Source organism: Dendropsophus ebraccatus, chromosome 8 (genome assembly GCF_027789765.1).
Source record: "Dendropsophus ebraccatus isolate aDenEbr1 chromosome 8, aDenEbr1.pat, whole genome shotgun sequence".
NCBI classification, from domain to species: Eukaryota; Metazoa; Chordata; class Amphibia; order Anura; family Hylidae; genus Dendropsophus; species Dendropsophus ebraccatus.
This window is the reverse complement of record NC_091461.1, coordinates 63,070,458-63,084,752: the sequence shown is the minus strand read 5'-3', so window position 1 is coordinate 63,084,752 and position 14,295 is coordinate 63,070,458.

Below are 14,295 nucleotides of genomic sequence, written 5' to 3'. Positions count from 1 at the left end.
TTGAAGAGGCCATTTCCCTGGCGATTACAATTGATCGCACGCTAAGACTAAGCCATGACCACCCCTGTGTCCCTCGAGGCCAAATCATCAGGGTCCAGATGACTACCAGGAGGGTCATCTGGGCGCCCAGGTAGCCATTGGCAACAACAGCCGTACTGTGTACGGGTGAACAATACCTATTGTTCTCAGGGATCCCGACCGGAGCGTATACACATCGTATACGCTCCGGCCGGGATCCTGCACGGGGCCACAAATAACTTACATGTCAGTTTTCTGCGGCCGCAATTCAATGAGTTTGCTTCACTGTGTGCTATGGGAAGCTCTGATGCGGGCGCGCGCTGATGCACCTGCATCAGAGCTCTGCGGCCGGACAAATCATCCGGCCGGTTCTCCGGGTCACGGAACAGCCGGTCTCAATATGTTGTGTGAACATAGCCTAAAATTGTAACCATCAGTGTGAATTTGAATAAAACATGCTATTTTGTAAAAAAAAAAAAAATCAACCATGGGAGGTCAGGTTCTTGAAAATATTTTCAACCACGTGAGGTCAGGCTCCAAAAAACATTGTGCTGATGGTTTGAATGAAATTATAACTATTAGGGTATGTTCACTCAATGTTTTTTAAGACGATATATGTATATATATATATATATATATATATATAAAATATTTTGATAATTACGGTCGTAAATGATGATCCTGATAATTATTTATGGCCGTCATGATCAAATGGCTGTATTTTTGCCTCAAAAAAACTTTTGAATGTACCCTTAAAAAGGTAGTCTAATCAAAGAAAACCTTTTTCATATTGTTACAACAGTTTTTCAACAGTTACCATCTCATTATCGCATGTCAGGTTCTGGCACCCCTGGCAAATAACCAGTTCTACTTATGGAGGTTTTTCTCTGTAGAATTTACTATTAGGCTATGTTCACATTACGTATGAGACCGGCCGTTCCGTGACCCTGGCCGAGTCACAGAACGGCCGGTCTCTGGCCGGATCATCTCGGCCGGTACTTAAGTACTGGCCGGTTGATCTTTCCAGCCGCGGAGCTCTGATGCGGGCGCATCAACATGCGCCTGCATCAGAGATTCCCATAGCCCACAGTGAAGCGAGCGTCCGGAGCCGCTCGCTTCACTGTGTGAACTGACAATTCACTCAATTCCGGCCACAGAAAACTGACCTGTCAGTTTGTTCTGGCGCCGTATGGGATCCCGGCCGGAGCGTATACGATGTGTGTACCCTCCGGCCGGAATCCCATTGCACATAAGGCTTTGTTACACACCGCAAAACTACGGCCGTAGTTCTGCGGCGAGAACTACGGCCGTAGTTGTATGTTGTGTGAACATAGCCTTACAAGATAAGTTTGAGAGTATTGTAGCTCATTGATGGCTGTTCCCATAAAAATCAATGAGGAGGAATCTAAAAAACAACCACAGGGACTCCTCTATTCATGTCTACAGGGCCTGTAGCCTGTCTGGCAGGTAAGTATGGCATATTCTGTAAAGTACTCTTTTAGAATCAGAAATGCAAGAGTTGTGGACATAAGAATTGGAAATTCAATTTTTCACACAAGAAGGTTTTTAATTACATTTTTATTCATTATACAATATACATTTTTCAATTATTAATATAACTTTATGGCATACAATATAAATAAAAAAAATATATTTGACAACTAAAGGGCATTTACAGAATATAAAGTATTTTATATGTAACTACTACTATATATTAAATTATGTATCTCTTTGAATTATTTCCTTGTTGTATGTATATTGATGTTGATATAAAATATAAACTCACTGACCCATTGCCCTTATTCTAAAAAGGATTAATCTGTGAGGATTAGCAGATCCTTCCAGAGTGAGATCTAGCAAATTATGAGACCAAAAATGAGTTGTGCCATCAGTGTAGAGCAGTGTGTGAGGAGCTGAACATGTGTCAGCACACCCTAACCTTGCATTATTGACTATTGGATTTTGAATTGGATGTGTCTTGTGGCAGGCAGGCAGGCAGTGTGAGGAAATATACTGTGGCATGTAATGATCCCTCTCAACCAATTCAATACAATCCATTATTCTGAAGCTTCCCACACAGGTTGTAGCCAGTTTACCACTTGCAGCATATATTATTTGAAAAATATGGTATAAACCATCTTGATCCGCATCTGGTGGTGGATAATAACAAGATAAGAAAAGCCCAGTGATGGGTAGACAATATTGTGCTTGCTGCTCATGGTATCATTATAAAAAATGTTTCCTTGTGTAGCACAGATCTCTACTGACCAGAAATGCTGGTCGTATATAAGTGCATGGTGGAATGGTTGAGACAATGAATAAAATACAAAGCTTTTATTTAATTGTTCATCATTTTCATAATTTTGCATAATTTGTTTCAGAATATTATTATTTTTTTTTTGTGTGAAAACATAAACTTGCATAGTGTATGCCTCCTCCCCCCTAGGACATAACGGCCTTTATTTAGGCTAAGTTTAGCACCAAGGATCCATAAGTGTATCACATTTACTATCTGTGATAATAAGCATTGGCTGCTATATTGCATCTGTTGTCCTGTTGATAATGTTAAATGTCCACATCTCACTTCTACTAAGGTGGTAACCATGAAGAAAGTCAATGAATTGATCAGCACACATTACAACTCATCATAATAAAATCAGATGAGCTATATTGTCTTGTTCTGCACACTAGGGACCAAAGAGAATTTTGGTTCACAAGTAGCATTAAGCCTTATTAGTTGTGTATTTACCATTCTCTCTGCATAATAAAGCTTTCCTGGATTCCTTTAAAAATGGCATCCTTCAGTTCTGTGTGGGTTCCCCGTGTTGGGGTTGGAAGACAGTATACTCTTCTGTTATAACTATTTTACATTGAACATTTTTGTTGCATTAAATAAGGTGTAGTTTCTATAACTGTGGATGTTTTTTTTCACTTATATTTATTAACCCCTAGCCGCACCATGCAGTTATAATACGCCATGGTAGAAGGTTAGTTTCAGCACGATGACGTATTATAACTGCGCAGCTTCAGCTGCTCGCTGTTTACACAAACAGTGACCGGGAGCCGCAACTAAACTGTAAGCTGATAGCTGACAGTCTACTGTAACTGCCACTGGAGCCCCAAAAGAGTTCCAGCATCGGCAATTGCCGGAATTGGTGGATCGGTAACAGTAATTGGTGTGGGAAAAAATACATAGGATTATATTGGAATCTCTGCAAAGAAAATGCAAATTTTAACTTTTCACTCTTACTTTGCAGCTATTCCTGTGAAATGCCCAAAGGGTTAAAAAACTGTGTGACTGTAGATTTTAATACTTGAAAGGGTGAAGATTTCAAAATGGGGTAAATTATGGGGTTTCTAGTATACAGGCCTCCAAAATATACTCCAAAGTAAAAGCATGTTCACCAAATGCTGTTATTATAAAGTAGACATGTTCTAGATATGAATTAATAAATAATTTATATAGTATTACTATTTTCCTTATTGGCAGAGACTTTCAAATGTAGAGAAATGCTATTTTTTCAATTTTTCACAACATTTTGGAGTTTTTTCACAAAAAAAATTCTAAAGTTACAAACCCAAATTTAACACTAAGATAAAGTAGAATATGTCACGGAAAAAAACAATCTTGGAATTACAAGGATTGGTTAAAGCATTCCAAAGTTATTGATGCTTAAAGTGACACATGTCATATTTGAAAAATTTGCCCGTGTCATAAACGCCAAAACTGGCTGTGTCCCCTATGGGTTAATGTAAGGATTGTTTCATACACCATTATTAATAACATGTATTGGCATGATGTCCCCATCAACTGAAATGGATATTTCCATCTCAACATACATGCTGTTTCAGTAACTCAGGAACTTTCTGCTTTCCAACCACCCACAGACCAGAAGCCAGGAGGCCCTCGTCCTTGAGGTTCAAGTCCAAGAAATAGGATCTGCATCTTGTGAATATGACAAACTTTTACATGGGAATACCCCTTTACTGACTAATAGAAGGTATAGCATAGATGAGAAATCCACTACAGAAAATCTACACCTACATGTGTGAATAGTACTGTGGATTTTGGCAAATATGTAGGTTAATTTTAAAAATAAATACATTGGATGAAATTTACTAAGACTAATGTTTTAAAATTCCAGATAGAGGCACATGCCTCCTGACACATTTGAAGATCTTTGCTGTCCAGCTATGAGCTGGAGGAGATTCCAGGCCAAATTTCCACCAATTTCTGGTGTAAGTGATAGTCCATATTCCAGAAATTGCCAACAAAGTCTTGGGACATTTTAAGGGGTTATCCAGTGCTACAAAAAGATGGCCACTTTCTTTTAGAGACAACACGACTCTTGTCTCCAGGTCAGGTAAGCTTCATTCACTTCAATGGAACTGAGCAGCAAAACCCCGCCCCAAACTAGAGACAAGAGTGGGGCTGTCTCTGGAAGAATGTGGCCATGCTTTTGTAGTGCTGGATAACCCCTTTAAGCGAACAGGCTGGCCTAGAATTACCCCCGAAATGCCCAGGGATACCCCAAAATGCCTGTTGCTAGGATTGTTGGCAACCAGTAGCGAATAATAATAGGTCCGTTTCGCCCAGAGCTCCTGGGGGGCCCATGGCCACCCAAACAGACTTATACTTTCAGTAGTGTTTTGTCTCCTCGCTACAGTTCTGCCATGATTTGCAAACAATTGCTGCTTTTTTACTTCAATTTTGCACAAATTTAGGCATCCTGTACTATGAACACCACGCTAGTGCTGCCATAGTTACAGTGGGTTGAAGGGGCCCAGGCTTGGTGAACAGCCCGGGGCCTATGGTAAAGTTAATCCTCCCCTGTTGGCAACTAGTGTTCCAACATCCAAACTTGTGGATTTATCTTCGGGATGTCCACAGGAAAATCTGCATCACTTTGAATTTATTGCAGATTTTCGCCCAGATTTACTATTGGTTTGTTTTTCTGTTTTAGATGCCTAATGACTTATTTTATGTGGCACACATCACAGAAAAATAATTATAGAAAAAAATATAGAAAGTGGCACATTGTCCTCTAACAAATGTCCTCTTAACAAATAAAAAAAAAATCTTTTGGAAAAATAAAGAATGTATCAAAAAAAGGAAATTTTAAGGCAACATTAGCAGCATTATTTCTACGTGCGACCCTATCCTATCCACCAAGCTTTACATGCCATAATGATATTTTTTGCCACTTAAAGAAAAACAATAATCATATTTAAGGGAAAAAGTGAGGATTTCAATGTGACCATAAGGTAGCATGGCAATCATGAGGTGATGTCACACTTGAGAGCTAGTGATCTCCAGCTAGAAAAGCTCTCAGTGCGATCTATCGCTCTAGTGGTGACAGGTTGAAGTGAATAGGAAATAATCCTCACCAGTCACACAGGAGTGATTTAGCTCATAAAACATTGTGTGCAGCTTCTTCTGAGCTTAATCGTGTCTGATTGCTTTTCTGACTAGGAGCTGCCATGATGATCTCTATCAAGATATATGATACTGTAAGATACAATTTTTTATTTATTATGAAAAGCTTAGTGCTGATTATATTTTGTGGGTCAGATACAAGGGGGTTTATTTCTGAAACTGTTGTGTATTAACTCTTGTCCTAGAACTGACAATGAAGATGACACTTATATAACAATATGGCAGTATAAAGCAAATAAACTTTAAAATGATTAACATACAGAGCTGTTTTTAGTGGATTTGGGAGTTTAGGAGGATAATACTTTCTTAACATAAGTGGTTACTGCAATTTCAAAAACTTCTCGCCATTTGCTAATGAATGTGATAGCTAACTTTTTTTAATCACTTCATTTATGAGAAATTACTTCTTACCCCAGAAAAAAACAGCTCTAAAGTCTTTGCCAATAAGTGTCTCCCTATCCTACAAGCTTAAGTCCATTGCCTGTTGTTAAGGGAAATCTGTCTCTAGCAGTACCAAAATCAGGTCAGAACAAAGGAAGTAGGGTAAGCATTTGGCATGTTCTCCTGAAAACACACACAGTGAGAGAGAGTGACTAATCTGTGTAGCTGCTGGATAAGCTAGTCTGCTAACTTGGGGTCTGTTCACACTGAGCAAAAGTGGCTCATGTTGAAATCCTCTGTAGCCAATATTGAGAAAGCTGTCAATCATCCTGGAGGAGGAGGCGGAGCAGCAGCCTAAAGACCCATTATTGTCTGCAGAGCAGGGTGTGCACAGACAGTGTCACAGACCTCCCCTCAGCCCAAAATAAAGATAATTTTTACAGACAATGCCAGATCACACAGCATCGCTAAAGATATCTATGCACTGCTCGTGTGATAGGTGTCAATCATCCTGGAGGAGGCGGAGCAGCAGCCTAAAGACCCATTATTGTCTGCAGAGCAGGGTGTGCACAGACAGTGGCACAGACCTCCCCTCAGCCCAAAATAAAGATAATTTTTACAGACAATGCCGGATCACACAGCATCGCTAAAGATATCTATGCACTGCTCGTGTGATAGGCGTCTGGAAACTGGCAGCAGGATATGTACATATCTGTGCAGTCAGTTTCCCCTTCAAGGCTCTCTTTAAAGTGTAAAAGTTCAACTTTTTTTTTACCTTGACCCTCCCGCCCCCAAACAAAAAGTAAAAAAATTAATAAAATCAAAGCCAAATTATTATTGTTATAAGCCTATTATACCTTAGAAAGTCATTTTAGGATATTGAGTATATTTGCTTAAATCTAGAACAAAATCTTAAAGTGCTGTTGTCCTCTGGCATGTTGTTAAAGTGGATTGTAAAATAAAATCCCAGCAATCTTCACTTATTGTTTGCACCCATTGTCTACCCCCCTTCTACATCCTCTTATTTCCCCCTCATCTATCCACTAGCATACTCATTCTCTTCCCTTCCCCTCCCTCCCATTCTCTCTCTGGTACTAAGCTCTTGCCTCTACACTCTGACACAGCCTGTACAACTTCCAAGGCTCCTGCTGTCAGCTGGGGAATAGATAAAGATAAATGATATTATGTTAAATTCCACTTAATGACAAATTTTTAATTTTCTGAACATGGTCATTTTCTGGCTAGTGAATCAAGTGTAGGGAGCTAATTACATGAAGATCTGAGCAAAAATAACTCCTAATTTTCAAGGATAATGGAAGAGAAATGCTGGAGATTAATGGCACTATTTATCTTTTTTAAATTTCTATCTTTCTCTGTGATAGCAGTGCTCCCCAAGGAAAATATTCATAAAATGAAATTGAAGTCGTAACTTAATAGGTTATTAAAATTTTTGAGTGCATATCACTTTCCTTTCGCAGCACTGTAAATTTAAATTGAAGTTTGCGGCTCCCAGAGTCACCAGCAGAGATTTTTTTTATGATGGCACAATAGAGAGAAACATGCATCTTTGTCAGGAGGTATTTGCTATTCTAATTTTATGGCAGGCCGGATTATCAGAAAGGAATGTCAGAGCGTGGGGAAGCTGACAACACTACAGCCTTTAGCCATGTGTTTCCATTAGCGCCCAATGCCGTCCTGGGGTTTGTCTGGACTGTTATTTTCCATTTCAGTCTTTTATCTTGATTTAAAGTGAGGGTGGCTGGAAATTCAGCTCTTGTCATTTTTCTCCCTGCTTCTTTCTTGCTCTTTGCTCGCTACAATTCTTTCCCTGCAGTCGTTCCACTTGGACTTTTTTCATATTTTATAAGTAATAATAGTATAGTTTTAATGCGATTATCGATCACAGGTGCAGAATTGAGAGATTCTGGAAACGACAGAATAGATGCATGAACCTGGACAGGAATTAATAACGCGACCAAAAATATCTACTGCCCTTATAATCTATAGTTCATAGGGAGTATGATAAATGAGAAAACCTAAAATACGGAATATTTTTATTGGGAAATCATACGATTCAGATCATGTGATCACATAATAGATCACGTGATTTACAATTTGTAAAATGCAACAAGAATGAACCATACATGAACACATGGATGCCTAGGCTACAATAACGCTACAAAGTGCCCAAATAAACACCATCTCTAAAATATGTGTGACTTTTTCACCTCAGTTTCCAAGCTAAGGCCCCGTTCACACTGAATTAACACGTAATTAAAAGCGTAATTCCGCAACAGACCTCTCCGCCACGGAATCCCGCCGTTTTCAGTGTGATGCTGTAAGTAAATGAGAGGGCGCGCGCTCGCCCTCTGCCACCACTCTTAGCTCAAAGAAGTAACATGTTACTTCTTTGAGCGGAGAGGAGAGGGAGTGGATGAGCTCGTGCCCTCTCATTCACTTACAGCAGCACACTGAGCACGGCGGGATTCCGTGACGGAGAGGGCCGCCACGGAATTACGCTGTGTTTACTCAGTGTGAATGGGCCCTTACACTTTCTCTTTTATGAAGTTTGAAAACATGTATCACATGTACATTTGTCCTACAATGTATGATGAATTTGCACAATTTTTACAATGCACTTGTTTGACATGTGGATTCCAAATCTGTAATTTGAACCTCTTAACTCTTTTGTATTACACCATTGTAGGGTCCTATTCCATTGACCGAGGAGGGCCCAATCAACGATGTAAACGAGCGGCGATCTGCTAGATTGCCGCTCATTTACTGGGCCTATTCGTTGAGTGAGGGCTGCAGGGAGATCGTTACCGATGTCCTTGCAGCCCTTGCAGCATCATACATTACCTGCAGGTCTTCTTCTCCGCGCTGTCTTCATCCCAGGGTCCCGCGCGCTCTATCTTCTGAATGGCCGGTCAGCTGACAGGCCATACTCAGCCAATCACAGGCCGTGGCGGTCCCGGCCTGTGATTGGCTGAGTATGGCCTGTCAGCTGACCGGCCATTCAGAAGATAGAGAGGGCGGGACCCGGGGAGGAAGACAGCGCTGAGAAGCCTGGACAGGTAATGTATTGCTGCTGCTGTCAAATTGTCGGTCGCCCGCCGCGCACCGCTATTCAACCGTAGCGATGCGTGGTGGGGGAACGATGATTTTAGCTCTGGCCCTAAATGAACGATCAGCCGATGACACGATCATCGGCTGATCGTTCTCAAATGGGGCCGATCCAGCCGATTATCGTTACTGTGGAATAGGGCCCTAAGCCTACAAACTGGGCATGTTGATGCATAAAGGGGACTACTTAGCTCAGGAATATAATGGAAAGGATTACTAAGGGCCCTATTACACCAACAGATGTCTGACAGGTTATCTGACAGATTTTTTTCAGCCAAAGCCAGGAATGGATTTGAAAAGAGGAGAAATATCAGTCTTTGCTTTATCACCTGTTCTCTGTTTATAGACTGTTCCTGGCTTTGGCTGTAAAAAATCTGACAGATAATCTGTCAGACATCTGTTGGTGTAATAGGGCCTTTAGACTTCTTAATTTGTGGGCTGTAACAAAGGAATGCAAGAACATAGAAAAGATAAAAATTGCAGATATAGAATCAGCGTTTTACACTCTGCTAATGTATAATCTACCGATAACTTAAAGTGAATGTACCAACAGGCGAAGGGTGAAGCATTGGAGTTAGGTCGACCCACCCACAGTGGGAGGAAATCCCTGCCCCTCTATGACGTGGCTCCATTAGAATCAATGGAGCCGTGTCATAGAGGGGCGGGGGTTTCCTCCCACTGGGATAGGTCGGCCTGCCTCCAGTGCTTCAGCCCGGGCCTGATGGTACATTCACTTTAAGTTTAGCGGGTGTTTCGAAGGGGACACAGGGGGATATTTACTAACAAATCTAAAAACACGCTTTGGTAAAAGATGCCATGCTGGGCATAACCCCCTGGGCACTTGAGACTTTACATAGATCTCACTAATGGATAGGATTATTAGAATAAAAAAGGAATCATGATGACTAGCCCTATCTAGTCATTCGCTTCTTTACACCACTGTTTTCCCGCTTTAAAATATGCACACATTGTATAGGCCCATGTGAATATCACCAAAGACTAACATTGGAAAAATGGGAGAAAAAATACTATACCTGGAGCATGTTGGGCCTTAAAAAGATGGTAAAACCATAATGAAAAATCACTATAGCAAAAAGCATTTGGTACGTGCTGCATTTGATAAGAAGCATTTAGAGAAGTCCGGGGATTTTAAAAATCCGGCAGCTGGCAAGGGAGATTTTGATAGCGAGTACCAACTTACCTCGACCCATGCTGACGGTGAGCGGCAGGACCAGTTGTGATGACGTCCCGGCAAATGGGAGAAGGGCTTATGCACAAATTTTAGTGTCTTCAGCAGAAAGCAGTAGCTGAAAACTGGGAGAAGGGGGTAAATAGATAAGTATGGAAGAAATTGTTAGTCTCACCATGGGCAACAACTTATCAAAAGTTATGTTTGATTGGAATACCCCTTAAGCTGTCCATTCATTATATGGATGACTTGCAAGTATACCAATTGCCTGGCTGGCAGAAGCTTCACCTGGTAAAATCTCTATTTGAGGGGGGTTTGTGGAGTGGAAATAGCCGATTATTTTAGCAGCTCCAATGTGAAAGGGATTGTGGTGAAATTACCTACCTATCAGGTGGTGTGTTATTCACTAGCTACTTTTATTATTTCTGTACCTGTTGGGACCATGGCGCGCTCCTCGGGTTTGTCAGGTATGACCGAGGTACGACCAAGACCCTGCTTTCTGACCCTGCGTTATTGTGTATGTCTGTCTTGTCTGCGTTCTGTGTGCACTGTACCTAATTAAGGGATGATGGCCCAGTTGTGTGCAGCTGTCTCAGGCTGATTGTGCTAAGTAGGCTGGGACAGTGGACAGGTGAAGGATCCAGGTGTCATCCCCATCCCTGACCGAGTGTACCACTAGTCATAAGAAAATAACCAGCCCTATGCTTACCCAGCATCTTTTCCCTTGGGCATGGATTCCATCCGAGATCTTGCAACCCAAGTGGAGCAGGTATCAGGCCTGGTGGTCAAGCTTGCCAACCAGGTAAACCTACTCATGGACCTTGTTACCCAAATTAAGGATTTGGCTGATCTGGTAGCCGTGCTGGCTGTCCAGGTTAGCTGAGCTGTTGACACGGCAGAGAACCCCCCCAGGTGTGGCTACACCCTCAGTTGTTTCTTCTAAGCCCACCATGACAGGTTCTCAGGCGACAGGGACAAGTTTGAGACATTCAGGGAGTCCTGTCGTCTTTATTTTAGGTGACCCATTTTGCTACTCAGAAGGAAATGTCCCTTTTGCACGGCGATCCCCAGACTTAGGCTCTTAAACGTCCTTTCATGAGAGAGGAATGGAAAAGCCTGGATCGCTTTTCTCAGGCCTTGGGAGCCATATACTCCTAATCTGACCAGTTCAGTGTAGCCGAGATCCATCTTCTGACCATTCGGCAGGGGAAGGGAGTGGCAAAAGATTATTGCATGGAGTTCAGGAAACACTGTAGTGCTGGGATGGTCTAAGCTGGCACTTAAAGCCCTCTTTAAACAGGGTCTCTCTGATGGTATTAAGGATGCATGGACAGGTTATCCAGATGAATATGCAAAAATAGGACCAGGTGCTGCCTTATCCTTATGTCCTAGGAACATAATTTCATTTTGGTACAATAAACTAATATGAAAGATGCTATACAACCTGACGCATGCTGTATCTTTCCCCTTAAAGAAGCCTTACAGGATGATCACATTAATACCTTGCTTGTGCTCTTGTGTGGGTTTACTGCTCTTTACCCTGCATCACAGGGAGAAAGAAGGGAGAATTGGCTGAACCATTACAATGGTACAAAGAAATGCAAATGGAGTTAAACCTAATACTTTGCAGCAGCCGGGGCTTTCCGGTTTTATGTAAATAAAGCTTAATCACGGCAGGATGAAAAGTTCTACAACTTTCTAATAAGCTTTGTGTTTTAATGCCTCTTCACTTTCAAACTTTAATTCCTAAACTTTAAAAACAACAACACTTTAAAGGTGTGAATACGGGTCATAGCACAGAGGTAAGCTTAGCACTAGACTGATGCATTAACAGCCTAATGGCCCTAAATCATAGACTTGTTGTCAGAGAATAGAAACATTAAGTTTGACATCCAGTGAATGAAAACCTGTCTTGAGTCTTTCTGACATACAGTAGGTTCATTGCTCATTACCAGTCTGAGCTGTGATACATGGAAAGGGGGCTTCCTCTCTTTCCTGTATGCTACACACGGTTGACATTTCAGGTGAGTTTCAATGTCTAAGGCTGGGTTCACACTGCGTTTTTGCAATCCGTTTTTTTTTTCATCCTTTTTTTGCAAAAAATGGATAAAAAACGGATGCATCCGTTTTGATACGTTTTTCCATTGACTTCCATTGTAAAAAAAAATGATCAAAACGGATCCGTTTTTTTTTTACAGACGCAAAAATGTAGCTGACACTACTTTTGTGTCCGTTAAAAAAACGGATCCGTTTTGATCGTTTTTTTTACAATGGAAGTCAATGGAAAAACGGATCAAAATGGATGCACACTAATGCATCAGTTTTTTCCATCCGTTTTTTGCAAAAAACGGATGAAAAAAACAGATTGCAAAAACGCAGTGTGAACCTAGCCTAAAACCTGAATGTCTCTTTTGTGACCCTAAACATAAAGCTATTACACTTTGGCAAATAAAAATGAATGTTAATTTAATATAATTCTAAAAGATCAGCTATAACATTGGCAATGGTGATATATATCTCATACACCCAGTAAACAGTCAGTTCAAAAAGTTGACTTGTTGAAGCAGGAACTGTAAGGATCTGAGTGACTTTGACAAAAGCCATTTTGTGATGGCAGACAGCTGGGTCTAAGAATCTCCAAACACAAAGCCTTGTGGGGTGTTCTCGTGTACAGGGGTTAGTGCAGGGATGGGGAACCTTCAGCAGTTGCAAAACTACAATTTCTATCATGCCCAGACAACCAAAGCCATTTGACTCTCTGGGCATGATGGATATGGTAGTTTTTTTTAACAACTAATAGGCTGAAGGTAAGTGCCTATCAAAAGTTGTTTAAGGAAAGACAAGTGGTGAACCAAGAAGGTTATGTGCACCCAAGGCTTACCGATTCATATGCGATTTATGGCTATGGCCGGGATTGATGGATCATATATTTTTTTACATGATGTAAATGTCCAAGTATGTTTGCTTTCTGTACTAGAAGAAGACAAGACACCAGGATGCAGTAGGGGAACAAGGCATAGGCAGTGAGAAGCCCTAGGCAATCTTCTACTGGGGAAACCTTGGGTCCTGGTAGTCATATGGATGTTACTTTGACACGTTCTGCCTACATAAATGTTGCAGATTAGGTAAATTGCTTCATAATAATGGTAGGGGCCTCCTTCCGCAGGATATTGCACCATGCCACACTGTAAAAATAATTCAGGAAAAACAAGTCTGAGGCCTTACGACATTTTCTAGAAAACCATTATGTGTGACACTAACCAGAAATATCTGTTGCCAAAATCTTGGTGCAAGATTTCAGAGAACACCTCAGAGTTGTTCTGGAGTCCATGCCTTGATGGGTCAAAGCTGATTTGAGGGCACAGGAGGGGCCCCCCAAAATACTCGGCAGGTTTTAATGTTATAGCTACCTTCGGTATTTACTTTTACGAGGCATGTTGTTGACTACATTATATATGAGTACATTATGAATGAGTACAGTATATGTTGTGTTCAGGGGAGATTTGAATGAAGATTTTGCTGATGAAGCTTTCAGATCCCTCTGTTTCATGATGTGTGAATCAGGCCTGTACCGACACAGTGTTGACTGTCTTAACACTTATAAGTACATGCTTCATGTGCTTATGGCAGTATTGATTTCTTATTATCCATTGGTTCTCATCCAGTGTCTTTACATCTACATTAATAACATGAGAAGTCAACTGTGACTGCACGTCAATCACATCTCCTGGTTTAATGCAATAAAGTTGTATCACTTGCAAGATGCAATGTGCTGTGCATTACAAAACAGAGAAGAACAAAAAGAGAAAACACTCATGTAATAAGTGATATTATGAGGGACTAAATAGAACCAGTGACTCGCTAAATGCACTGGAAGGGTTGCTGTAAAAGCAGTCTATTTATTAGCCAAATGACTTTCTATCCTCCTGGTGGATGGGCTATCTCCGACTATGACCATACAGTGATAACTGCAATTAAATAGTCTGTATGAGGTACAGATACAGGTTCATATTTGACATTATTTTTAATTAGAACAAAAAGAGTAAAATATCTAATGTTGAATGTTATTGAAAAATATCACTTTAAGGCCTAAAATTTTAATGCTGGCAAAAACTCTTTTAATTCCAATAATTTTACATAATTT